The sequence below is a fragment of the Pleurodeles waltl genome, chromosome 10 (assembly GCF_031143425.1).
Source record: "Pleurodeles waltl isolate 20211129_DDA chromosome 10, aPleWal1.hap1.20221129, whole genome shotgun sequence".
In the NCBI taxonomy this organism is placed as follows: Eukaryota; Metazoa; Chordata; class Amphibia; order Caudata; family Salamandridae; genus Pleurodeles; species Pleurodeles waltl.
Window position 1 is genome coordinate 326,324,065 of NC_090449.1, and position 25,499 is coordinate 326,349,563.

Below are 25,499 nucleotides of genomic sequence, written 5' to 3' on the forward strand. Positions count from 1 at the left end.
CTGCCCAAAAAAAAAATCTTCAATGGTGATTTGCTCTTACTTCTATGTGTGCTGCAGAATGCATCACACATAGAAAGAGCAAAAACAAGGAGAAATGAAAACATTTCTCCTCAGTGCGCCACTCTAACGACACCCCTGGGATGGCGTTGGATTTTGGTGCTGACGCAGATTTACGCCAACTCCTAAATCTGGAGCAGTATCAAAATGCTATGGTGTTGCTGTGGCACACTCCCAACAACACCCATTGCACGCCCCTTCCAGGGAACGCGCTGCGTGCTAAGGGGCCGTATTTACAAGGTGGTGTTAAGCCACAAAAAGTGGCTGAACGCCATCTTGTAAATACCGCGCAGTGCATAGTGCCACCGGGGCGTCACTAAAAGTGATGCTCCGGTGGCAATAGGGCCTCGTAAGTCTGGCACTTTATTTGCTCAAGGTGTGTGTTCTTGGTGAGGGCAGGAAAGCTATTTTCGCTCTCGTACCTTCCTTCCTTGGCTGGCTTGAATGCTGTAGGCTCAGGCTTCATTGCAAAGGTCAAACAGTGAGCAACTGACTGCCGTAAGCTGGCGCAACTCCTCTTGGTGAGCTGTGACAGATGCCCCAGGAGCGTAGTACCTCATGATGGTGAGGGATAGACACAGTCTCTTTTATCTCAGCTTGCCTGTCAGGTGAGGCAGGAAATGCAAATACTGTGAAAAAGCCCAGCGTCTCGAACCAGGGACCTTTCGCATGTGAGGTGCGCATGATAACCACTACACTAGACAAACAGACACACTTGCCAGCTTGCTTCATGTGGCTATGCATTGTACTGGAACCACCACACTATGGAAACAGACACACCTGCTTGCTTTATGTGGCTATGCATTGGACTGGGATGCAAGGATGAGGGCCAATGTTCATGACGCTCAAAGCTGAGCCTTCCGGAACACGATCTCTTCCCTTGGAAGAAAGGAACTGGGATCACTTTCATTCCAAGAGGTGATTTCAGAACTGGACCCGAAATTACCATGGAGAAGCACTGTGCATTTAATGTTCCTACGAGCACTGCTGCTCCAGCACAGAAAAGCAGTTGCAAAGAAATCTCGCATACCTTCATGATGCTGAACCGTCTCGACGCCAGTATAAAGCATGTATTGCATTGCAACATGACATCTTACAAGAGTGAAAAGCAGAAATACTCCTGTTTAAAACACAGACTGAACCTATAAAGGTAGGGGTTTGTCTGGGATTTGAACTGAGGTCCTCTCACACCCGAAGCGAGAATCATATCCCTATACCAACTAGACTGCCGCTGCATAGTCATTTGAAACATCTTCTGAAGCGTCTTTCCGAAAAGCAGGGCCATTTGGAGGCTCTCTCTCTCTAAGCGTGCCATAGCAATTGATGTTTTCTGTCAAGGATTTTTTGTTTGTCTCTAGCAAGGCAAGAGGTAGTCAAAATGCCCTGTGCCAGTGAGCTGAACTAGGGCACTGATGTGAAAAGCAGACTCTTTCTGGTAGTTGTAACCCGCTGCAAGTCATGGACCCTTGAACCTTAGACTTCCCAACCAGAAGCACTGAAGGGCCTGCTAGCTCTTGAGCCAGAGGAGCATGCCTCTTGGATTCAAGCACACTTGCTCGATCAGCGCTCGATCAGGCGAGATTTATATTAGTGGCTCATAGGCCTGAAACACTCACCTGGGAGACGCAGGGTGGCTGATTTCCCGGAATGGCCCTTGATGGGGAAATCACCTCCTTTCCCCCGCCTCATTTCAGAATTGTGTGCTAGTCGCAAGACAGTGTTCAGGGGTTCATGGGTACTGCCTACTCCCAGCTGCCTCTCTGTCTTCTTCATGTAAATTGCAAGTCACGAGGAGGCACCATTGCCAATATGCTCCGCCCACCTAACCAAGAAACCTAGTTTGAGCTTGTCTGCCTGTGTTGTTGCAGGGGCAGTGTCTTCTTTGCCCAAAAGGTGGCAGGAGAGCCTCACTTCAAACGATAGAATCAACTGCTTAAGTAGAAACCAGCATGGTAGTTACTGTCATAGAGTGCAGCTCTAACAGAAGGTGTGCCTGAGACGCCCCTTCCAGTAATACACAGAATTTTGATTGAGGGCCCAGCCGATGGGTTGGTGGATTTCTCCTCACATGCCACAGCAGCTTCCAAAGATAGTGGTGTGAGGAGCTGGCTCTGCAAACAGAGCAAGATTTAAGGGAAGAAAATACACCTGTCAGAAGTGGGATTTGAACCCACGCCTCCATGAAGAGACCAGAAGGCTCAGCTTCACTGAAGATCAAGCTCTCTTGAGTCTGGCGCCTTAGACCACTCGGCCATCCTGACAGCCGAAACAGTGTGCAGGTCGGACTCTTCAGTCTGCACTTGTTGATTTTGCCGCTTGCAATGTTCCTATCAAAGTCACAGCTTTAAAGGCCCCACAATATAACATGGCCAAGAAAAAAAAATAAAACAGAACAAGAAACAATGCACATGCACGACCACCGAGGGATGCAGATAACTTTTTAGCGTCCTGCAATAGTAAAGCACGTTTTACACAGGTCACAAGTTTTTAAAGGTCATTTCTGTCTAAGTGTGCATTGAGAGAGACTGAGGTTTTAGGGAGCAAACACAAAAGCTGCTGCTGCCAAGTGTTTCTGCCCGGTCTCGAACCGGGGACCTTTCGCGTGTGAGGCGAACGTGATAACCACTACACTACAGAAACAAGCTTGCTGGTTTGACTGAAGGAGCACAGTTCCCCTCATATGTTTGCACGATTTCCTCTATACTTTATCAGCAGTTGCTTGGAATGCGAGGGGTAAGTGTGAAAATTGCAGCGGTGTCAGCCAGCATGCATACACTCAGACGTCCTGAAAAATCCCACAGCTGCGGGCAGAGACAGACAAATATCTGATGCCTAAATGCCAGGAAGGAGAGCCTGTGAAATCATCACACAGGGCGCACTGAGAGCAAGCAGGAAGGAAGCCAAGGCATTGTAATCCATTTTTCGCCTGAGGCAAAAAATATGTTTTGCGCAACAATGCTTCGAGTGGAATGAGAAATGTTGAGGGGTTGTGTATTTTGAGCAGGATTTGATTGTTTTCCGCTAAAATGGGCTTGTCCGGGATTTGAACCTGGGACCTCTCGCACCCTAAGCGAGAATCATACCCCTAGACCAACGAGCCTGGGCACAGAAATGCAACGGCTCCGACCCTGCTCGGAGGGTTGGTGACAGAGAGTGGGAGACTACATCCCAAAGCAAGAAACTGCACATGGTGCTCTCTTCTGCAGTACGACTAGAGTCATTTGCATGGTCTTCATCGAACATGACATAAAAAGCCTCTATCCTTTAGACATTTTGGCCCAGATTTACAAGAAAATGACTAAGCGCGACGCTGTGCCAAATTTGCAAGCCCCACGCGCCGTCATTTTCAAAATGCAGGGAAGCGCCGTATTTAGTAGAATACAGCGCACCCCTGTGCTTCCCCCTGCGCCAGCTCTAAATTAGCTGCTGAGCGCCAACGCAGCCGTTCTTGCACCATGGTACAAGGATGACTGCGTTGAGGGGGAAATTGTTTTTGTGCAGGAAGGGACACCTTCCTGCCCAAAAAAAAAATCTTCAATGGTGATTTGCTCTTACTTCTATGTGTGCTGCAGAATGCATCACACATAGAAAGAGCAAAAACAAGGAGAAATGAAAACATTTCTCCTCAGTGCGCCACTCTAACGACACCCCTGGGATGGCGTTGGATTTTGGTGCTGACGCAGATTTACGCCAACTCCTAAATCTGGAGCAGTATCAAAATGCTATGGTGTTGCTGTGGCACACTCCCAACAACACCCATTGCACGCCCCTTCCAGGGAACGCGCTGCGTGCTAAGGGGCCGTATTTACAAGGTGGTGTTAAGCCACAAAAAGTGGCTGAACGCCATCTTGTAAATACCGCGCAGTGCATAGTGCCACCGGGGCGTCACTAAAAGTGATGCTCCGGTGGCGATAGGGCCTCGTAAGTCTGGCACTTTATTTGCTCAAGGTGTGTGTTCTTGGTGAGGGCAGGAAAGCTATTTTCGCTCTCGTACCTTCCTTCCTTGGCTGGCTTGAATGCTGTAGGCTCAGGCTTCATTGCAAAGGTCAAACAGTGAGCAACTGACTGCCGTAAGCTGGCGCAACTCCTCTTGGTGAGCTGTGACAGATGCCCCAGGAGCGTAGTACCTCACGATGGTGAGGGATAGACACAGTCTCTTTTATCTCAGCTTGCCTGTCAGGTGAGGCAGGAAATGCAAATACTGTGAAAAAGCCCAGCGTCTCGAACCAGGGACCTTTCGCATGTGAGGTGCGCATGATAACCACTACACTAGACAAACAGACACACTTGCCAGCTTGCTTCATGTGGCTATGCATTGTACTGGAACCACCACACTATGGAAACAGACACACCTGCTTGCTTTATGTGGCTATGCATTGGACTGGGATGCAAGGATGAGGGCCAATGTTCATGACGCTCAAAGCTGAGCCTTCCGGAACACGATCTCTTCCCTTGGAAGAAAGGAACTGGGATCACTTTCATTCCAAGAGGTGATTTCAGAACTGGACCCGAAATTACCATGGAGAAGCACTGTGCATTTAATGTTCCTACGAGCACTGCTGCTCCAGCACAGAAAAGCAGTTGCAAAGAAATCTCGCATACCTTCATGATGCTGAACCGTCTCGACGCCAGTATAAAGCATGTATTGCATTGCAACATGACATCTTACAAGAGTGAAAAGCAGAAATACTCCTGTTTAAAACACAGACTGAACCTATAAAGGTAGGGGTTTGTCTGGGATTTGAACCGAGGTCCTCTCACACCCGAAGCGAGAATCATACCCCTATACCAACTAGACTGCCGCTGCATAGTCATTTGAAACATCTTCTGAAGCGTCTTTCCGAAAAGCAGGGCCATTTGGAGGCTCTCTCTCTCTAAGCGTGCCATAGCAATTGATGTTTTCTGTCAAGGATTTTTTGTTTGTCTCTAGCAAGGCAAGAGGTAGTCAAAATGCCCTGTGCCAGTGAGCTGAACTAGGGCACTGATGTGAAAAGCAGACCCTTTCTGGTAGTTGTAACCCGCTGCAAGTCATGGACCCTTGCACCTTAGACTTCCCAACCAGAAGCACTGAAGGGCCTGCTAGCTCTTGAGCCAGAGGAGCATGCCTCTTGGATTCAAGCACACTTGCTTGATCAGCGCTCAATCAGGCTCGATCAGGCGAGATTTATATTAGTGGCTCATAGGCCTGAAACACTCACCTGGGAGACGCAGGGTGGCTGATTTCCCGGAATGGCCCTTGATGGGGAAATCACCTCCTTTCCCCCGCCTCATTTCAGAATTGTGTGCTAGTCGCAAGACAGTGTTCAGGGGTTCATGGGTACTGCCTACTCCCAGCTGCCTCTCTGTCTTCTTCATGTAAATTGCAAGTCACGAGGAGGCACCATTGCCAATATGCTCCGCCCACCTAACCAAGAAACCTAGTTTGAGCTTGTCTGCCTGTGTTGTTGCAGGGGCAGTGTCTTCTTTGCCCAAAAGGTGGCAGGAGAGCCTCACTTCAAACAATAGAATCAACTGCTTAAGTAGAAACCAGCATGGTAGTTACTGTCATAAAGTGCAGCTCTAACAGAAGGTGTGCCTGAGACGCCCCTTCCAGTAATACACAGAATTTTGATTGAGGGCCCAGCCGATGGGTTGGTGGATTTCTCCTCACATGCCACAGCAGCTTCCAAAGATAGTGGTGTGAGGAGCTGGCTCTGCAAGCAGAGCAAGATTTAAGGGAAGAAAATACACCTGTCAGAAGTGGGATTTGAACCCACGCCTCCATGAAGAGACCAGAAGGCTCAGCTTCACTGAAGATCAAGATCTCTTGAGTCTGGCGCCTTAGACCACTCGGCCATCCTGACAGCCAAAACAGTGTGCAGGTCGGACTCTTCAGTCTGCACTTGTTGATTTTGCCGCTTGCAATGTTCCTATCAAAGTCACAGCTTTAAAGGCCCCACAATATAACATGGCCAAGAAAAAAAAAAAAAAACAGAACAAGAAACAATGCACATGCACGACCACCGAGGGATGCAGATAACTTTTTAGCGTCCTGCAATAGTAAAGCACGTTTTACACAGGTCACAAGTTTTTAAAGGTCATTTCTGTCTAAGTGTGCATTGAGAGAGCCTGAGGTTTTAGGGAGCAAACACAAAAGCTGCTGCTGCCAAGTGTTTCTGCCCGGTCTCGAACCGGGGACCTTTCGCGTGTGAGGCGAACGTGATAACCACTACACTACAGAAACAAGCTTGCTGGTTTGTCTGAAGGAGCACAGTTCCCCTCATACGTTTGCACGATTTCCTCTATACTTTATCAGCAGTTGCTTGGAATGCGAGGGGTAAGTGTGAACATTGCAGCGGTGTCAGCCAGCATGCATACACTCAGACGTCCTGAAAAATCCCACAGCTGCGGGCAGAGACAGACAAATATCTGATGCCTAAATGCCAGGAAGGAGAGCCTGTGAAATCATCACACAGGGCGCACTGAGAGCAAGCAGGAAGGAAGCCAAGGCATTGTAATCCATTTTTCGCCTGAGGCAAAAAATATGTTTTGCGCAACAATGCTTCGAGTGGAATGAGAAATGTTGAGGGGTTGTGTATTTTGAGCAGGATTTGATTGTTTTCCGCTAAAATGGGCTTGTCCGGGATTTGAACCTGGGACCTCTCGCACCCTAAGCGAGAATCATACCCCTAGACCAACGAGCCTGGGCACAGAAATGCAACGGCTCCGACCCTGCTCGGAGGGTTGGTGACAGAGAGTGGGAGACTACATCCCAAAGCAAGAAACTGCACATGGTGCTCTCTTCTGCAGTACGACTAGAGTCATTTGCATGGTCTTCATCGAACATGACATAAAAAGCCTCTATCCTTTAGACATTTTGGCCCAGATTTACAAGAAAATGACTAAGCGCGACGCTGTGCCAAATTTGCAAGCCCCACGCGCCGTCATTTTCAAAATGCAGGGAAGCGCCGTATTTAGTAGAATACAGCGCACCCCTGTGCTTCCCCCTGCGCCAGCTCTAAATTAGCTGCTGAGCGCCAACGCAGCCGTTCTTGCACCATGGTACAAGGATGACTGCGTTGAGGGGGAAATTGTTTTTGTGCAGGAAGGGACACCTTCCTGCCCAAAAAAAAAATCTTCAATGGTGATTTGCTCTTACTTCTATGTGTGCTGCAGAATGCATCACACATAGAAAGAGCAAAAACAAGGAGAAATGAAAACATTTCTCCTCAGTGCGCCACTCTAACGACACCCCTGGGATGGCGTTGGATTTTGGTGCTGACGCAGATTTACGCCAACTCCTAAATCTGGAGCAGTATCAAAATGCTATGGTGTTGCTGTGGCACACTCCCAACAACACCCATTGCACGCCCCTTCCAGGGAACGCGCTGCGTGCTAAGGGGCCGTATTTACAAGGTGGTGTTAAGCCACAAAAAGTGGCTGAACGCCATCTTGTAAATACCGCGCAGTGCATAGTGCCACCGGGGCGTCACTAAAAGTGATGCTCCGGTGGCGATAGGGCCTCGTAAGTCTGGCACTTTATTTGCTCAAGGTGTGTGTTCTTGGTGAGGGCAGGAAAGCTATTTTCGCTCTCGTACCTTCCTTCCTTGGCTGGCTTGAATGCTGTAGGCTCAGGCTTCATTGCAAAGGTCAAACAGTGAGCAACTGACTGCCGTAAGCTGGCGCAACTCCTCTTGGTGAGCTGTGACAGATGCCCCAGGAGCGTAGTACCTCATGATGGTGAGGGATAGACACAGTCTCTTTTATCTCAGCTTGCCTGTCAGGTGAGGCAGGAAATGCAAATACTGTGAAAAAGCCCAGCGTCTCGAACCAGGGACCTTTCGCATGTGAGGTGCGCATGATAACCACTACACTAGACAAACAGACACACTTGCCAGCTTGCTTCATGTGGCTATGCATTGTACTGGAACCACCACACTATGGAAACAGACACACCTGCTTGCTTTATGTGGCTATGCATTGGACTGGGATGCAAGGATGAGGGCCAATGTTCATGACGCTCAAAGCTGAGCCTTCCGGAACACGATCTCTTCCCTTGGAAGAAAGGAACTGGGATCACTTTCATTCCAAGAGGTGATTTCAGAACTGGACCCGAAATTACCATGGAGAAGCACTGTGCATTTAATGTTCCTACGAGCACTGCTGCTCCAGCACAGAAAAGCAGTTGCAAAGAAATCTCGCATACCTTCATGATGCTGAACCGTCTCGACGCCAGTATAAAGCATGTATTGCATTGCAACATGACATCTTACAAGAGTGAAAAGCAGAAATACTCCTGTTTAAAACACAGACTGAACCTATAAAGGTAGGGGTTTGTCTGGGATTTGAACTGAGGTCCTCTCACACCCGAAGCGAGAATCATATCCCTATACCAACTAGACTGCCGCTGCATAGTCATTTGAAACATCTTCTGAAGCGTCTTTCCGAAAAGCAGGGCCATTTGGAGGCTCTCTCTCTCTAAGCGTGCCATAGCAATTGATGTTTTCTGTCAAGGATTTTTTGTTTGTCTCTAGCAAGGCAAGAGGTAGTCAAAATGCCCTGTGCCAATGAGCTGAACTAGGGCACTGATGTGAAAAGCAGACCCTTTCTGGTAGTTGTAACCCGCTGCAAGTCATGGACCCTTGCACCTTAGACTTCCCAACCAGAAGCACTGAAGGGCCTGCTAGCTCTTGAGCCAGAGGAGCATGCCTCTTGGATTCAAGCACACTTGCTCGATCAGCGCTCGATCAGGCGAGATTTATATTAGTGGCTCATAGGCCTGAAACACTCACCTGGGAGACGCAGGGTGGCTGATTTCCCGGAATGGCCCTTGATGGGGAAATCACCTCCTTTCCCCCGCCTCATTTCAGAATTGTGTGCTAGTCGCAAGACAGTGTTCAGGGGTTCATGGGTACTGCCTACTCCCAGCTGCCTCTCTGTCTTCTTCATGTAAATTGCAAGTCACGAGGAGGCACCATTGCCAATATGCTCCGCCCACCTAACCAAGAAACCTAGTTTGAGCTTGTCTGCCTGTGTTGTTGCAGGGGCAGTGTCTTCTTTGCCCAAAAGGTGGCAGGAGAGCCTCACTTCAAACGATAGAATCAACTGCTTAAGTAGAAACCAGCATGGTAGTTACTGTCATAAAGTGCAGCTCTAACAGAAGGTGTGCCTGAGACGTCCCTTCCAGTAATACACAGAATTTTGATTGAGGGCCCAGCCGATGGGTTGGTGGATTTCTCCTCACATGCCACAGCAGCTTCCAAAGATAGTGGTGTGAGGAGCTGGCTCTGCAAGCAGAGCAAGATTTAAGGGAAGAAAATACACCTGTCAGAAGTGGGATTTGAACCCACGCCTCCATGAAGAGACCAGAAGGCTCAGCTTCACTGAAGATCAAGCTCTCTTGAGTCTGGCGCCTTAGACCACTCGGCCATCCTGACAGCCAAAACAGTGTGCAGGTCGGACTCTTCAGTCTGCACTTGTTGATTTTGCCGCTTGCAATGTTCCTATCAAAGTCACAGCTTTAAAGGCCCCACAATATAACATGGCCAAGAAAAAAAAAAAAAAACAGAACAAGAAACAATGCACATGCACGACCACCGAGGGATGCAGATAACTTTTTAGCGTCCTGCAATAGTAAAGCACGTTTTACACAGGTCACAAGTTTTTAAAGGTCATTTCTGTCTAAGTCTGCATTGAGAGAGACTGAGGTTTTAGGGAGCAAACACAAAAGCTGCTGCTGCCAAGTGTTTCTGCCCGGTCTCGAACCGGGGACCTTTCGCGTGTGAGGCAAACGTGATAACCACTACACTACAGAAACAAGCTTGCTGGTTTGACTGAAGGAGCACAGTTCCCCTCATATGTTTGCACGATTTCCTCTATACTTTATCAGCAGTTGCTCGGAATGCGAGGGGTAAGTGTGAAAATTGCAGCGGTGTCAGCCAGCATGCATACACTCAGACGTCCTGAAAAATCCCACAGCTGCGGGCATAGACAGACAAATATCTGATGCCTAAATGCCAGGAAGGAGAGCCTGTGAAATCATCACACAGGGCGCACTGAGAGCAAGCAGGAAGGAAGCCAAGGCATTGTAATCCATTTTTCGCCTGAGGCAAAAAATATGTTTTGCGCAACAATGCTTCGAGTGGAATGAGAAATGTTGAGGGGTTGTGTATTTTGAGCAGGATTTGATTGTTTTCCGCTAAAATGGGCTTGTCCGGGATTTGAACCTGGGACCTCTCGCACCCTAAGCGAGAATCATACCCCTAGACCAACGAGCCTGGGCACAGAAATGCAACGGCTCCGACCCTGCTCGGAGGGTTGGTGACAGAGAGTGGGAGACTACATCCCAAAGCAAGAAACTGCACATGGTGCTCTCTTCTGCAGTACGACTAGAGTCATTTGCATGGTCTTCATCGAACATGACATAAAAAGCCTCTATCCTTTAGACATTTTGGCCCAGATTTACAAGAAAATGACTAAGCGCGACGCTGTGCCAAATTTGCAAGCCCCACGCGCCGTCATTTTCAAAATGCAGGGAAGCGCCGTATTTAGTAGAATACAGCGCACCCCTGTGCTTCCCCCTGCGCCAGCTCTAAATTAGCTGCTGAGCGCCAACGCAGCCGTTCTTGCACCATGGTACAAGGATGACTGCGTTGAGGGGGAAATTGTTTTTGTGCAGGAAGGGACACCTTCCTGCCCAAAAAAAAAATCTTCAATGGTGATTTGCTCTTACTTCTATGTGTGCTGCAGAATGCATCACACATAGAAAGAGCAAAAACAAGGAGAAATGAAAACATTTCTCCTCAGTGCGCCACTCTAACGACACCCCTGGGATGGCGTTGGATTTTGGTGCTGACGCAGATTTACGCCAACTCCTAAATCTGGAGCAGCATCAAAATGCTATGGTGTTGCTGTGGCACACTCCCAACAACACCCATTGCACGCCCCTTCCAGGGAACGCGCTGCGTGCTAAGGGGCCGTATTTACAAGGTGGTGTTAAGCCACAAAAAGTGGCTGAACGCCATCTTGTAAATACCGCGCAGTGCATAGTGCCACGGGGGCGTCACTAAAAGTGATGCTCCGGTGGCGATAGGACCTTGTAAGTCTGGCACTTTATTTGCTCAAGGTGTGTGTTCTTGGTGAGGGCAGGAAAGCTATTTTCGCTCTCGTACCTTCCTTCCTTGGCTGGCTTGAATGCTGTAGGCTCAGGCTTCATTGCAAAGGTCAAACAGTGAGCAACTGACTGCCGTAAGCTGGCGCAACTCCTCTTGGTGAGCTGTGACAGATGCCCCAGGAGCGTAGTACCTCACGATGGTGAGGGATAGACACAGTCTCTTTTATCTCAGCTTGCCTGTCAGGTGAGGCAGGAAATGCAAATACTGTGAAAAAGCCCAGCGTCTCGAACCAGGGACCTTTCGCATGTGAGGTGCGCATGATAACCACTACACTAGACAAACAGACACACTTGCCGGCTTGCTTCATGTGGCTATGCATTGTACTGGAACCACCACACTATGGAAACAGACACACCTGCTTGCTTTATGTGGCTATGCATTGGACTGGGATGCAAGGATGAGGGCCAATGTTCATGACGCTCAAAGCTGAGCCTTCCGGAACACGATCTCTTCCCTTGGAAGAAAGGAACTGGGATCACTTTCATTCCAAGAGGTGATTTCAGAACTGGACCCGAAATTACCATGGAGAAGCACTGTGCATTTAATGTTCCTACGAGCATTGCTGCTCCAGCACAGAAAAGCAGTTGCAAAGAAATCTCGCATACCTTCATGATGCTGAACCGTCTCGACGCCAGTATAAAGCATGTATTGCATTGCAACATGACATCTTACAAGAGTGAAAAGCAGAAATACTCCTGTTTAAAACACAGACTGAACCTATAAAGGTAGGGGTTTGTCTGGGATTTGAACCGAGGTCCTCTCACACCCGAAGCGAGAATCATACCCCTATACCAACTAGACTGCCGCTGCATAGTCATTTGAAACATCTTCTGAAGCGTCTTTCCGAAAAGCAGGGCCATTTGGAGGCTCTCTCTCTCTAAGCGTGCCATAGCAATTGATGTTTTCTGTCAAGGATTTTTTGTTTGTCTCTAGCAAGGCAAGAGGTAGTCAAAATGCCCTGTGCCAGTGAGCTGAACTAGGGCACTGATGTGAAAAGCAGACCCTTTCTGGTAGTTGTAACCCGCTGCAAGTCATGGACCCTTGCACCTTAGACTTCCCAACCAGAAGCACTGAAGGGCCTGCTAGCTCTTGAGCCAGAGGAGCATGCCTCTTGGATTCAAGCACACTTGCTTGATCAGCGCTCAATCAGGCTCGATCAGGCGAGATTTATATTAGTGGCTCATAGGCCTGAAACACTCACCTGGGAGACGCAGGGTGGCTGATTTCCCGGAATGGCCCTTGATGGGGAAATCACCTCCTTTCCCCCGCCTCATTTCAGAATTGTGTGCTAGTCGCAAAACAGTGTTCAGGGGTTCATGGGTACTGCCTACTCCCAGCTGCCTCTCTGTCTTCTTCATGTAAATTGCAAGTCACGAGGAGGCACCATTGCCAATATGCTCCGCCCACCTAACCAAGAAACCTAGTTTGAGCTTGTCTGCCTGTGTTGTTGCAGGGGCAGTGTCTTCTTTGCCCAAAAGGTGGCAGGAGAGCCTCACTTCAAACAATAGAATCAACTGCTTAAGTAGAAACCAGCATGGTAGTTACTGTCATAAAGTGCAGCTCTAACAGAAGGTGTGCCTGAGACGCCCCTTCCAGTAATACACAGAATTTTGATTGAGGGCCCAGCCGATGGGTTGGTGGATTTCTCCTCACATGCCACAGCAGCTTCCAAAGATAGTGGTGTGAGGAGCTGGCTCTGCAAGCAGAGCAAGATTTAAGGGAAGAAAATACACCTGTCAGAAGTGGGATTTGAACCCACGCCTCCATGAAGAGACCAGAAGGCTCAGCTTCACTGAAGATCAAGCTCTCTTGAGTCTGGCGCCTTAGACCACTCGGCCATCCTGACAGCCAAAACAGTGTGCAGGTCGGACTCTTCAGTCTGCACTTGTTGATTTTGCCGCTTGCAATGTTCCTATCAAAGTCACAGCTTTAAAGGCCCCACAATATAACATGGCCAAGAAAAAAAAAAAAAAACAGAACAAGAAACAATGCACATGCACGACCACCGAGGGATGCAGATAACTTTTTAGCGTCCTGCAATAGTAAAGCACGTTTTACACAGGTCACAAGTTTTTAAAGGTCATTTCTGTCTAAGTGTGCATTGAGAGAGCCTGAGGTTTTAGGGAGCAAACACAAAAGCTGCTGCTGCCAAGTGTTTCTGCCCGGTCTCGAACCGGGGACCTTTCGCGTGTGAGGCGAACGTGATAACCACTACACTACAGAAACAAGCTTGCTGGTTTGACTGAAGGAGCACAGTTCCCCTCATATGTTTGCACGATTTCCTCTATACTTTATCAGCAGTTGCTTGGAATGCGAGGGGTAAGTGTGAAAATTGCAGCGGTGTCAGCCAGCATGCATACACTCAGACGTCCTGAAAAATCCCACAGCTGCGGGCAGAGACAGACAAATATCTGATGCCTAAATGCCAGGAAGGAGAGCCTGTGAAATCATCACACAGGGCGCACTGAGAGCAAGCAGGAAGGAAGCCAAGGCATTGTAATCCATTTTTCGCCTGAGGCAAAAAATATGTTTTGCGCAACAATGCTTCGAGTGGAATGAGAAATGTTGAGGGGTTGTGTATTTTGAGCAGGATTTGATTGTTTTCCGCTAAAATGGGCTTGTCCGGGATTTGAACCTGGGACCTCTCGCACCCTAAGCGAGAATCATACCCCTAGACCAACGAGCCTGGGCACAGAAATGCAACGGCTCCGACCCTGCTCGGAGGGTTGGTGACAGAGAGTGGGAGACTACATCCCAAAGCAAGAAACTGCACATGGTGCTCTCTTCTGCAGTACGACTAGAGTCATTTGCATGGTCTTCATCGAACATGACATAAAAAGCCTCTATCCTTTAGACATTTTGGCCCAGATTTACAAGAAAATGACTAAGCGCGACGCTGTGCCAAATTTGCAAGCCCCACGCGCCGTCATTTTCAAAATGCAGGGAAGCGCCGTATTTAGTAGAATACAGCGCACCCCTGTGCTTCCCCCTGCGCCAGCTCTAAATTAGCTGCTGAGCGCCAACGCAGCCGTTCTTGCACCATGGTACAAGGATGACTGCGTTGAGGGGGAAATTGTTTTTGTGCAGGAAGGGACACCTTCCTGCCCAAAAAAAAAATCTTCAATGGTGATTTGCTCTTACTTCTATGTGTGCTGCAGAATGCATCACACATAGAAAGAGCAAAAACAAGGAGAAATGAAAACATTTCTCCTCAGTGCGCCACTCTAACGACACCCCTGGGATGGCGTTGGATTTTGGTGCTGACGCAGATTTACGCCAACTCCTAAATCTGGAGCAGTATCAAAATGCTATGGTGTTGCTGTGGCACACTCCCAACAACACCCATTGCACGCCCCTTCCAGGGAACGCGCTGCGTGCTAAGGGGCCGTATTTACAAGGTGGTGTTAAGCCACAAAAAGTGGCTGAACGCCATCTTGTAAATACCGCGCAGTGCATAGTGCCACCGGGGCGTCACTAAAAGTGATGCTCCGGTGGCGATAGGGCCTCGTAAGTCTGGCACTTTATTTGCTCAAGGTGTGTGTTCTTGGTGAGGGCAGGAAAGCTATTTTCGCTCTCGTACCTTCCTTCCTTGGCTGGCTTGAATGCTGTAGGCTCAGGCTTCATTGCAAAGGTCAAACAGTGAGCAACTGACTGCCGTAAGCTGGCGCAACTCCTCTTGGTGAGCTGTGACAGATGCCCCAGGAGCGTAGTACCTCACGATGGTGAGGGATAGACACAGTCTCTTTTATCTCAGCTTGCCTGTCAGGTGAGGCAGGAAATGCAAATACTGTGAAAAAGCCCAGCGTCTCGAACCAGGGACCTTTCGCATGTGAGGTGCGCATGATAACCACTACACTAGACAAACAGACACACTTGCCAGCTTGCTTCATGTGGCTATGCATTGTACTGGAACCACCACACTATGGAAACAGACACACCTGCTTGCTTTATGTGGCTATGCATTGGACTGGGATGCAAGGATGAGGGCCAATGTTCATGACGCTCAAAGCTGAGCCTTCCGGAACACGATCTCTTCCCTTGGAAGAAAGGAACTGGGATCACTTTCATTCCAAGAGGTGATTTCAGAACTGGACCCGAAATTACCATGGAGAAGCACTGTGCATTTAATGTTCCTACGAGCACTGCTGCTCCAGCACAGAAAAGCAGTTGCAAAGAAATCTCGCATACCTTCATGATGCTGAACCGTCTCGACGCCAGTATAAAGCATGTATTGCATTGCAACATGACATCTTACAAGAGTGAAAAGCAGAAATACTCCTGTTTAAAACACAGACTGAACCTATAAAGGTAGGGGTTTGTCTGGGATTTGAACCGAGGTCCTCTCACACCCGAAGCGAGAATCATACCCCTATACCAACTAGACTGCCGCTGCATAGTCATTTGAAACATCTTCTGAAGCGTCTTTCCGAAAAGCAGGGCCATTTGGAGGCTCTCTCTCTCTAAGCGTGCCATAGCAATTGATGTTTTCTGTCAAGGATTTTTTGTTTGTCTCTAGCAAGGCAAGAGGTAGTCAAAATGCCCTGTGCCAGTGAGCTGAACTAGGGCACTGATGTGAAAAGCAGACCCTTTCTGGTAGTTGTAACCCGCTGCAAGTCATGGACCCTTGCACCTTAGACTTCCCAACCAGAAGCACTGAAGGGCCTGCTAGCTCTTGAGCCAGAGGAGCATGCCTCTTGGATTCAAGCACACTTGCTTGATCAGCGCTCAATTAGGCTCGATCAGGCGAGATTTATATTAGTGGCTCATAGGCCTGAAACACTCACCTGGGAGACGCAGGGTGGCTGATTTCCCGGAATGGCCCTTGATGGGGAAATCACCTCCTTTCCCCCGCCTCATTTCAGAATTGTGTGCTAGTCGCAAGACAGTGTTCAGGGGTTCATGGGTACTGCCTACTCCCAGCTGCCTCTCTGTCTTCTTCATGTAAATTGCAAGTCACGAGGAGGCACCATTGCCAATATGCTCCGCCCACCTAACCAAGAAACCTAGTTTGAGCTTGTCTGCCTGTGTTGTTGCAGGGGCAGTGTCTTCTTTGCCCAAAAGGTGGCAGGAGAGCCTCACTTCAAACAATAGAATCAACTGCTTAAGTAGAAACCAGCATGGTAGTTACTGTCATAAAGTGCAGCTCTAACAGAAGGTGTGCCTGAGACGCCCCTTCCAGTAATACACAGAATTTTGATTGAGGGCCCAGCCGATGGGTTGGTGGATTTCTCCTCACATGCCACAGCAGCTTCCAAAGATAGTGGTGTGAGGAGCTGGCTCTGCAAGCAGAGCAAGATTTAAGGGAAGAAAATACACCTGTCAGAAGTGGGATTTGAACCCACGCCTCCATGAAGAGACCAGAAGGCTCAGCTTCACTGAAGATCAAGCTCTCTTGAGTCTGGCGCCTTAGACCACTCGGCCATCCTGACAGCCAAAACAGTGTGCAGGTCGGACTCTTCAGTCTGCACTTGTTGATTTTGCCGCTTGCAATGTTCCTATCAAAGTCACAGCTTTAAAGGCCCCACAATATAACATGGCCAAGAAAAAAAAAAAAAAACAGAACAAGAAACAATGCACATGCACGACCACCGAGGGATGCAGATAACTTTTTAGCGTCCTGCAATAGTAAAGCACGTTTTACACAGGTCACAAGTTTTTAAAGGTCATTTCTGTCTAAGTGTGCATTGAGAGAGCCTGAGGTTTTAGGGAGCAAACACAAAAGCTGCTGCTGCCAAGTGTTTCTGCCCGGTCTCGAACCGGGGACCTTTCGCTTGTGAGGCGAACGTGATAACCACTACACTACAGAAACAAGCTTGCTGGTTTGACTGAAGGAGCACAGTTCCCCTCATATGTTTGCACGATTTCCTCTATACTTTATCAGCAGTTGCTTGGAATGCGAGGGGTAAGTGTGAAAATTGCAGCGGTGTCAGCCAGCATGCATACACTCAGACGTCCTGAAAAATCCCACAGCTGCGGGCAGAGACAGACAAATATCTGATGCCTAAATGCCAGGAAGGAGAGCCTGTGAAATCATCACACAGGGCGCACTGAGAGCAAGCAGGAAGGAAGCCAAGGCATTGTAATCCATTTTTCGCCTGAGGCAAAAAATATGTTTTGCGCAACAATGCTTCGAGTGGAATGAGAAATGTTGAGGGGTTGTGTATTTTGAGCAGGATTTGATTGTTTTCCGCTAAAATGGGCTTGTCCGGGATTTGAACCTGGGACCTCTCGCACCCTAAGCGAGAATCATACCCCTAGACCAACGAGCCTGGGCACAGAAATGCAACGGCTCCGACCCTGCTCGGAGGGTTGGTGACAGAGAGTGGGAGACTACATCCCAAAGCAAGAAACTGCACATGGTGCTCTCTTCTGCAGTACGACTAGAGTCATTTGCATGGTCTTCATCGAACATGACATAAAAAGCCTCTATCCTTTAGACATTTTGGCCCAGATTTACAAGAAAATGACTAAGCGCGACGCTGTGCCAAATTTGCAAGCCCCACGCGCCGTCATTTTCAAAATGCAGGGAAGCGCCGTATTTAGTAGAATACAGCGCACCCCTGTGCTTCCCCCTGCGCCAGCTCTAAATTAGCTGCTGAGCGCCAACGCAGCCGTTCTTGCACCATGGTACAAGGATGACTGCGTTGAGGGGGAAATTGTTTTTGTGCAGGAAGGGACACCTTCCTGCCCAAAAAAAAAATCTTCAATGGTGATTTGCTCTTACTTCTATGTGTGCTGCAGAATGCATCACACATAGAAAGAGCAAAAACAAGGAGAAATGAAAACATTTCTCCTCAGTGCGCCACTCTAACGACACCCCTGGGATGGCGTTGGATTTTGGTGCTGACGCAGATTTACGCCAACTCCTAAATCTGGAGCAGTATCAAAATGCTATGGTGTTGCTGTGGCACACTCCCAACAACACCCATTGCACGCCCCTTCCAGGGAACGCGCTGCGTGCTAAGGGGCCGTATTTACAAGGTGGTGTTAAGCCACAAAAAGTGGCTGAACGCCATCTTGTAAATACCGCGCAGTGCATAGTGCCACCGGGGCGTCACTAAAAGTGATGCTCCGGTGGCGATAGGGCCTCGTAAGTCTGGCACTTTATTTGCTCAAGGTGTGTGTTCTTGGTGAGGGCAGGAAAGCTATTTTCGCTCTCGTACCTTCCTTCCTTGGCTGGCTTGAATGCTGTAGGCTCAGGCTTCATTGCAAAGGTCAAACAGTGAGCAACTGACTGCCGTAAGCTGGCGCAACTCCTCTTGGTGAGCTGTGACAGATGCCCCAGGAGCGTAGTACCTCACGATGGTGAGGGATAGACACAGTGTCTTTTATCTCAGCTTGCCTGTCAGGTGAGGCAGGAAATGCAAATACTGTGAAAAAGCCCAGCGTCTCGAACCAGGGACCTTTCGCATGTGAGGTGCGCATGATAACCACTACACTAGACAAACAGACACACTTGCCAGCTTGCTTCATGTGGCTATGCATTGTACTGGAACCACCACACAATGGAAACAGACACACCTGCTTGCTTTATGTGGCTATGCATTGGACTGGGATGCAAGGATGAGGGCCAATGTTCATGACGCTCAAAGCTGAGCCTTCCGGAACACGATCTCTTCCCTTGGAAGAAAGGAACTGGGATCACTTTCATTCCAAGAGGTGATTTCAGAACTGGACCCGAAATTACCATGGAGAAGCACTGTGCATTTAATGTTCCTACGAGCACTGCTGCTCCAGCACAGAAAAGCAGTTGCAAAGAAATCTCGCATACCTTCATGATGCTGAACCGTCTCGACGCCAGTATAAAGCATGTATTGCATTGCAACATGACATCTTACAAGAGTGAAAAGCAGAAATACTCCTGTTTAAAACACAGACTGAACCTATAAAGGTAGGGGTTTGTCTGGGATTTGAACCGAGGTCCTCTCACACCCGAAGCGAGAATCATACCCCTATACCAACTAGACTGCCGCTGCATAGTCATTTGAAACATCTTCTGAAGCGTCTTTCCGAAAAGCAGGGCCATTTGGAGGCTCTCTCTCTCTAAGCGTGCCATAGCAATTGATGTTTTCTGTCAAGGATTTTTTGTTTGTCTCTAGCAAGGCAAGAGGTAGTCAAAATGCCCTGTGCCAGTGAGCTGAACTAGGGCACTGATGTGAAAAGCAGACCCTTTCTGGTAGTTGTAACCCGCTGCAAGTCATGGACCCTTGCACCTTAGACTTCCCAACCAGAAGCACTGAAGGGCCTGCTAGCTCTTGAGCCAGAGGAGCATGCCTCTTGGATTCAAGCACACTTGCTTGATCAGCGCTCAATTAGGCTCGATCAGGCGAGATTTATATTAGTGGCTCATAGGCCTGAAACACTCACCTGGGAGACGCAGGGTGGCTGATTTCCCGGAATGGCCCTTGATGGGGAAATCACCTCCTTTCCCCCGCCTCATTTCAGAATTGTGTGCTAGTCGCAAGACAGTGTTCAGGGGTTCATGGGTACTGCCTACTCCCAGCTGCCTCTCTGTCTTCTTCATGTAAATTGCAAGTCACGAGGAGGCACCATTGCCAATATGCTCCGCCCACCTAACCAAGAAACCTAGTTTGAGCTTGTCTGCCTGTGTTGTTGCAGGGGCAGTGTCTTCTTTGCCCAAAAGGTGGCAGGAGAGCCTCACTTCAAACAATAGAATCAACTGCTTAAGTAGAAACCAGCATGGTAGTTACTGTCATAAAGTGCAGCTCTAACAGAAGGTGTGCCTGAGACGCCCCTTCCAGTAATACACAGAATTTTGATTGAGGGCCCAGCCGATGGGTTGGTGGATTTCTCCTCACATGCCACAGCAGCTTCCAAAGATAGTGGTGTGAGGAGCTGGCTCTGCAAGCAGAGCAAGATTTAAGGGAAGAAAATACACCTGTCAGAAGTGGGATTTGAACCCACGCCTCCATGAAGAGACCAGAAGGCTCAGCTTCACTGAAGATCAAGCTCTCTTGAGTCTGGCGCCTTAGACCACTCGGCCATCCTGACAGCCAAAACAGTGTGCAGGTCGGACTCTTCAGTCTGCACTTGTTGATTTTGCCGCTTGCAATGTTCCTATCAAAGTCACAGCTTTAAAGGCCCCACAATATAACATGGCCAAGAAAAAAAAAAAAAAACAGAACAAGAAACAATGCACATGCACGACCACCGAGGGATGCAGATAACTTTTTAGCGTCCTGCAATAGTAAAGCACGTTTTACACAGGTCACAAGTTTTTAAAGGTCATTTCTGTCTAAGTGTGCATTGAGAGAGCCTGAGGTTTTAGGGAGCAAACACAAAAGCTGCTGCTGCCAAGTGTTTCTGCCCGGTCTCGAACCGGGGACCTTTCGCGTGTGAGGCGAACGTGATAACCACTACACTACAGAAACAAGCTTGCTGGTTTGACTGAAGGAGCACAGTTCCCCTCATATGTTTGCACGATTTCCTCTATACTTTATCAGCAGTTGCTTGGAATGCGAGGGGTAAGTGTGAAAATTGCAGCGGTGTCAGCCAGCATGCATACACTCAGACGTCCTGAAAAATCCCACAGCTGCGGGCAGAGACAGACAAATATCTGATGCCTAAATGCCAGGAAGGAGAGCCTGTGAAATCATCACACAGGGCGCACTGAGAGCAAGCAGGAAGGAAGCCAAGGCATTGTAATCCATTTTTCGCCTGAGGCAAAAAATATGTTTTGCTCAACAATGCTTCGAGTGGAATGAGAAATGTTGAGGGGTTGTGTATTTTGAGCAGGATTTGATTGTTTTCCGCTAAAATGGGCTTGTCCGGGATTTGAACCTGGGACCTCTCGCACCCTAAGCGAGAATCATACCCCTAGACCAACGAGCCTGGGCACAGAAATGCAACGGCTCCGACCCTGCTCGGAGGGTTGGTGACAGAGAGTGGGAGACTACATCCCAAAGCAAGAAACTGCACATGGTGCTCTCTTCTGCAGTACGACTAGAGTCATTTGCATGGTCTTCATCGAACATGACATAAAAAGCCTCTATCCTTTAGACATTTTGGCCCAGATTTACAAGAAAATGACTAAGCGCGACGCTGTGCCAAATTTGCAAGCCCCACGCGCCGTCATTTTCAAAATGCAGGGAAGCGCCGTATTTAGTAGAATACAGCGCACCCCTGTGCTTCCCCCTGCGCCAGCTCTAAATTAGCTGCTGAGCGCCAACGCAGCCGTTCTTGCACCATGGTACAAGGATGACTGCGTTGAGGGGGAAATTGTTTTTGTGCAGGAAGGGACACCTTCCTGCCCAAAAAAAAAATCTTCAATGGTGATTTGCTCTTACTTCTATGTGTGCTGCAGAATGCATCACACATAGAAAGAGCAAAAACAAGGAGAAATGAAAACATTTCTCCTCAGTGCGCCACTCTAACGACACCCCTGGGATGGCGTTGGATTTTGGTGCTGACGCAGATTTACGCCAACTCCTAAATCTGGAGCAGTATCAAAATGCTATGGTGTTGCTGTGGCACACTCCCAACAACACCCATTGCACGCCCCTTCCAGGGAACGCGCTGCGTGCTAAGGGGCCGTATTTACAAGGTGGTGTTAAGCCACAAAAAGTGGCTGAACGCCATCTTGTAAATACCGCGCAGTGCATAGTGCCACCGGGGCGTCACTAAAAGTGATGCTCCGGTGGCGATAGGGCCTCGTAAGTCTGGCACTTTATTTGCTCAAGGTGTGTGTTCTTGGTGAGGGCAGGAAAGCTATTTTCGCTCTCGTACCTTCCTTCCTTGGCTGGCTTGAATGCTGTAGGCTCAGGCTTCATTGCAAAGGTCAAACAGTGAGCAACTGACTGCCGTAAGCTGGCGCAACTCCTCTTGGTGAGCTGTGACAGATGCCCCAGGAGCGTAGTACCTCACGATGGTGAGGGATAGACACAGTCTCTTTTATCTCAGCTTGCCTGTCAGGTGAGGCAGGAAATGCAAATACTGTGAAAAAGCCCAGCGTCTCGAACCAGGGACCTTTCGCATGTGAGGTGCGCATGATAACCACTACACTAGACAAACAGACACACTTGCCAGCTTGCTTCATGTGGCTATGCATTGTACTGGAACCACCACACTATGGAAACAGACACACCTGCTTGCTTTATGTGGCTATGCATTGGACTGGGATGCAAGGATGAAGGCCAATGTTCATGACGCTCAAAGCTGAGCCTTCCGGAACACGATCTCTTCCCTTGGAAGAAAGGAACTGGGATCACTTTCATTCCAAGAGGTGATTTCAGAACTGGACCCGAAATTACCATGGAGAAGCACTGTGCATTTAATGTTCCTACGAGCACTGCTGCTCCAGCACAGAAAAGCAGTTGCAAAGAAATCTCGCATACCTTCATGATGCTGAACCGTCTCGACGCCAGTATAAAGCATGTATTGCATTGCAACATGACATCTTACAAGAGTGAAAAGCATAAATACTCCTGTTTAAAACACAGACTGAACCTATAAAGGTAGGGGTTTGTCGGGGATTTGAACCGAGGTCCTCTCACACCCGAAGCGAGAATCATACCCCTATACCAACTAGACTGCCGCTGCGTAGTCATTTGAAACATCTTCTGAAGCGTCTTTCCGAAAAGCAGGGCCATTTGGAGGCTCTCTCTCTCTAAGCGTGCCATAGCAATTGATGTTTTCTGTCAAGGATTTTTTGTTTGTCTCTAGCAAGGCAAGAGGTAGTCAAAATGCCCTGTGCCAGTGAGCTGAACTAGGGCACTGATGTGAAAAGCAGACCCTTTCTGGTAGTTGTAACCCGCTGCAAGTCATGGACCCTTGCACCTTAGACTTCCCAACCAGAAGCACTGAAGGGCCTGCTAGCTCTTGAGCCAGAGGAGCATGCCTCTTGGATTCAAGCACACTTGCTCGATCAGCGCTCGATCAGGCGAGATTTATATTAGTGGCTCATAGGCCTGAAACACTCACCTGGGAGACGCAGGGTGGCTGATTTCCCGGAATGGCCCTTGATGGGGAAATCACCTCCTTTCCCCCGCCTCATTTCAGAATTGTGTGCTAGTCGCAAGACAGTGTTCAGGGGTTCATGGGTACTGCCTACTCCCAGCTGCCTCTCTGTCTTCTTCATGTAAATTGCAAGTCACGAGGAGGCACCATTGCCAATATGCTCCGCCCACCTAACCAAGAAACCTAGTTTGAGCTTGTCTGCCTGTGTTGTTGCAGGGGCAGTGTCTTCTTTGCCCAAAAGGTGGCAGGAGAGCCTCACTTCAAACGATAGAATCAACTGCTTAAGTAGAAACCAGCATGGTAGTTACTGTCATAAAGTGCAGCTCTAACAGAAGGTGTGCCTGAGACGTCCCTTCCAGTAATACACAGAATTTTGATTGAGGGCCCAGCCGATGGGTTGGTGGATTTCTCCTCACATGCCACAGCAGCTTCCAAAGATAGTGGTGTGAGGAGCTGGCTCTGCAAGCAGAGCAAGATTTAAGGGAAGAAAATACACCTGTCAGAAGTGGGATTTGAACCCACGCCTCCATGAAGAGACCAGAAGGCTCAGCTTCACTGAAGATCAAGCTCTCTTGAGTCTGGCGCCTTAGACCACTCGGCCATCCTGACAGCCAAAACAGTGTGCAGGTCGGACTCTTCAGTCTGCACTTGTTGATTTTGCCGCTTGCAATGTTCCTATCAAAGTCACAGCTTTAAAGGCCCCACAATATAACATGGCCAAGAAAAAAAAAAAAAAACAGAACAAGAAACAATGCACATGCACGACCACCGAGGGATGCAGATAACTTTTTAGCGTCCTGCAATAGTAAAGCACGTTTTACACAGGTCACAAGTTTTTAAAGGTCATTTCTGTCTAAGTCTGCATTGAGAGAGACTGAGGTTTTAGGGAGCAAACACAAAAGCTGCTGCTGCCAAGTGTTTCTGCCCGGTCTCGAACCGGGGACCTTTCGCGTGTGAGGCGAACGTGATAACCACTACACTACAGAAACAAGCTTGCTGGTTTGACTGAAGGAGCACAGTTCCCCTCATATGTTTGCACGATTTCCTCTATACTTTATCAGCAGTTGCTTGGAATGCGAGGGGTAAGTGTGAAAATTGCAGCGGTGTCAGCCAGCATGCATACACTCAGACGTCCTGAAAAATCCCACAGCTGCGGGCATAGACAGACAAATATCTGATGCCTAAATGCCAGGAAGGAGAGCCTGTGAAATCATCACACAGGGCGCACTGAGAGCAAGCAGGAAGGAAGCCAAGGCATTGTAATCCATTTTTCGCCTGAGGCAAAAAATATGTTTTGCGCAACAATGCTTCGAGTGGAATGAGAAATGTTGAGGGGTTGTGTATTTTGAGCAGGATTTGATTGTTTTCCGCTAAAATGGGCTTGTCCGGGATTTGAACCTGGGACCTCTCGCACCCTAAGCGAGAATCATACCCCTAGACCAACGAGCCTGGGCACAGAAATGCAACGGCTCCGACCCTGCTCGGAGGGTTGGTGACAGAGAGTGGGAGACTACATCCCAAAGCAAGAAACTGCACATGGTGCTCTCTTCTGCAGTACGACTAGAGTCATTTGCATGGTCTTCATCGAACATGACATAAAAAGCCTCTATCCTTTAGACATTTTGGCCCAGATTTACAAGAAAATGACTAAGCGCGACGCTGTGCCAAATTTGCAAGCCCCACGCGCCGTCATTTTCAAAATGCAGGGAAGCGCCGTATTTAGTAGAATACAGCGCACCCCTGTGCTTCCCCCTGCGCCAGCTCTAAATTAGCTGCTGAGCGCCAACGCAGCCGTTCTTGCACCATGGTACAAGGATGACTGCGTTGAGGGGGAAATTGTTTTTGTGCAGGAAGGGACACCTTCCTGCCCAAAAAAAAAATCTTCAATGGTGATTTGCTCTTACTTCTATGTGTGCTGCAGAATGCATCACACATAGAAAGAGCAAAAACAAGGAGAAATGAAAACATTTCTCCTCAGTGCGCCACTCTAACGACACCCCTGGGATGGCGTTGGATTTTGGTGCTGACGCAGATTTACGCCAACTCCTAAATCTGGAGCAGCATCAAAATGCTATGGTGTTGCTGTGGCACACTCCCAACAACACCCATTGCACGCCCCTTCCAGGGAACGCGCTGCGTGCTAAGGGGCCGTATTTACAAGGTGGTGTTAAGCCACAAAAAGTGGCTGAACGCCATCTTGTAAATACCGCGCAGTGCATAGTGCCACGGGGGCGTCACTAAAAGTGATGCTCCGGTGGCGATAGGACCTTGTAAGTCTGGCACTTTATTTGCTCAAGGTGTGTGTTCTTGGTG

The 25,499-nt window shown here is 48.7% G+C and overlaps 14 non-coding genes across 14 annotated transcripts; all 14 read right to left on the reverse strand.

The window, feature by feature from the left end:
* Positions 1-2,206: 2,206 nt before the first annotated feature.
* Positions 2,207-2,318, reverse strand: TRNAL-CAA (transfer RNA leucine (anticodon CAA)). Its single transcript has 2 exons — positions 2,281-2,318; positions 2,207-2,252 (listed from the first exon to the last, which is right to left on the reverse strand). It is a non-coding gene; the product is annotated as a tRNA-Leu (tRNA).
* Positions 2,319-2,624: 306 nt separating this feature from the next.
* TRNAV-CAC (transfer RNA valine (anticodon CAC)) lies at positions 2,625-2,697 on the reverse strand. Its single transcript has one exon. It is a non-coding gene; the product is annotated as a tRNA-Val (tRNA).
* A 3,091-nt stretch (positions 2,698-5,788) lies between these two features.
* On the reverse strand, positions 5,789-5,900 carry TRNAL-CAA (transfer RNA leucine (anticodon CAA)). Its single transcript has 2 exons — positions 5,863-5,900; positions 5,789-5,834 (listed from the first exon to the last, which is right to left on the reverse strand). It is a non-coding gene; the product is annotated as a tRNA-Leu (tRNA).
* A 307-nt stretch (positions 5,901-6,207) lies between these two features.
* Positions 6,208-6,280, reverse strand: TRNAV-CAC (transfer RNA valine (anticodon CAC)). The gene has a single exon. It is a non-coding gene; the product is annotated as a tRNA-Val (tRNA).
* A 3,081-nt stretch (positions 6,281-9,361) lies between these two features.
* On the reverse strand, positions 9,362-9,473 carry TRNAL-CAA (transfer RNA leucine (anticodon CAA)). Its single transcript has 2 exons — positions 9,436-9,473; positions 9,362-9,407 (listed from the first exon to the last, which is right to left on the reverse strand). It is a non-coding gene; the product is annotated as a tRNA-Leu (tRNA).
* Positions 9,474-9,780: 307 nt separating this feature from the next.
* Positions 9,781-9,853, reverse strand: TRNAV-CAC (transfer RNA valine (anticodon CAC)). Its single transcript has one exon. It is a non-coding gene; the product is annotated as a tRNA-Val (tRNA).
* A 3,091-nt stretch (positions 9,854-12,944) lies between these two features.
* Positions 12,945-13,056, reverse strand: TRNAL-CAA (transfer RNA leucine (anticodon CAA)). Its single transcript has 2 exons — positions 13,019-13,056; positions 12,945-12,990 (listed from the first exon to the last, which is right to left on the reverse strand). It is a non-coding gene; the product is annotated as a tRNA-Leu (tRNA).
* A 307-nt stretch (positions 13,057-13,363) lies between these two features.
* TRNAV-CAC (transfer RNA valine (anticodon CAC)) lies at positions 13,364-13,436 on the reverse strand. The gene has a single exon. It is a non-coding gene; the product is annotated as a tRNA-Val (tRNA).
* Positions 13,437-16,527: 3,091 nt separating this feature from the next.
* Positions 16,528-16,639, reverse strand: TRNAL-CAA (transfer RNA leucine (anticodon CAA)). The gene is made up of 2 exons: positions 16,602-16,639; positions 16,528-16,573 (listed from the first exon to the last, which is right to left on the reverse strand). It is a non-coding gene; the product is annotated as a tRNA-Leu (tRNA).
* A 307-nt stretch (positions 16,640-16,946) lies between these two features.
* TRNAV-CAC (transfer RNA valine (anticodon CAC)) lies at positions 16,947-17,019 on the reverse strand. The gene has a single exon. It is a non-coding gene; the product is annotated as a tRNA-Val (tRNA).
* Positions 17,020-20,110: 3,091 nt separating this feature from the next.
* On the reverse strand, positions 20,111-20,222 carry TRNAL-CAA (transfer RNA leucine (anticodon CAA)). The gene is made up of 2 exons: positions 20,185-20,222; positions 20,111-20,156 (listed from the first exon to the last, which is right to left on the reverse strand). It is a non-coding gene; the product is annotated as a tRNA-Leu (tRNA).
* A 307-nt stretch (positions 20,223-20,529) lies between these two features.
* TRNAV-CAC (transfer RNA valine (anticodon CAC)) lies at positions 20,530-20,602 on the reverse strand. Its single transcript has one exon. It is a non-coding gene; the product is annotated as a tRNA-Val (tRNA).
* Positions 20,603-23,683: 3,081 nt separating this feature from the next.
* Positions 23,684-23,795, reverse strand: TRNAL-CAA (transfer RNA leucine (anticodon CAA)). Its single transcript has 2 exons — positions 23,758-23,795; positions 23,684-23,729 (listed from the first exon to the last, which is right to left on the reverse strand). It is a non-coding gene; the product is annotated as a tRNA-Leu (tRNA).
* Positions 23,796-24,102: 307 nt separating this feature from the next.
* TRNAV-CAC (transfer RNA valine (anticodon CAC)) lies at positions 24,103-24,175 on the reverse strand. The gene has a single exon. It is a non-coding gene; the product is annotated as a tRNA-Val (tRNA).
* Between the last annotated feature and the right edge of the window lie 1,324 nt (positions 24,176-25,499).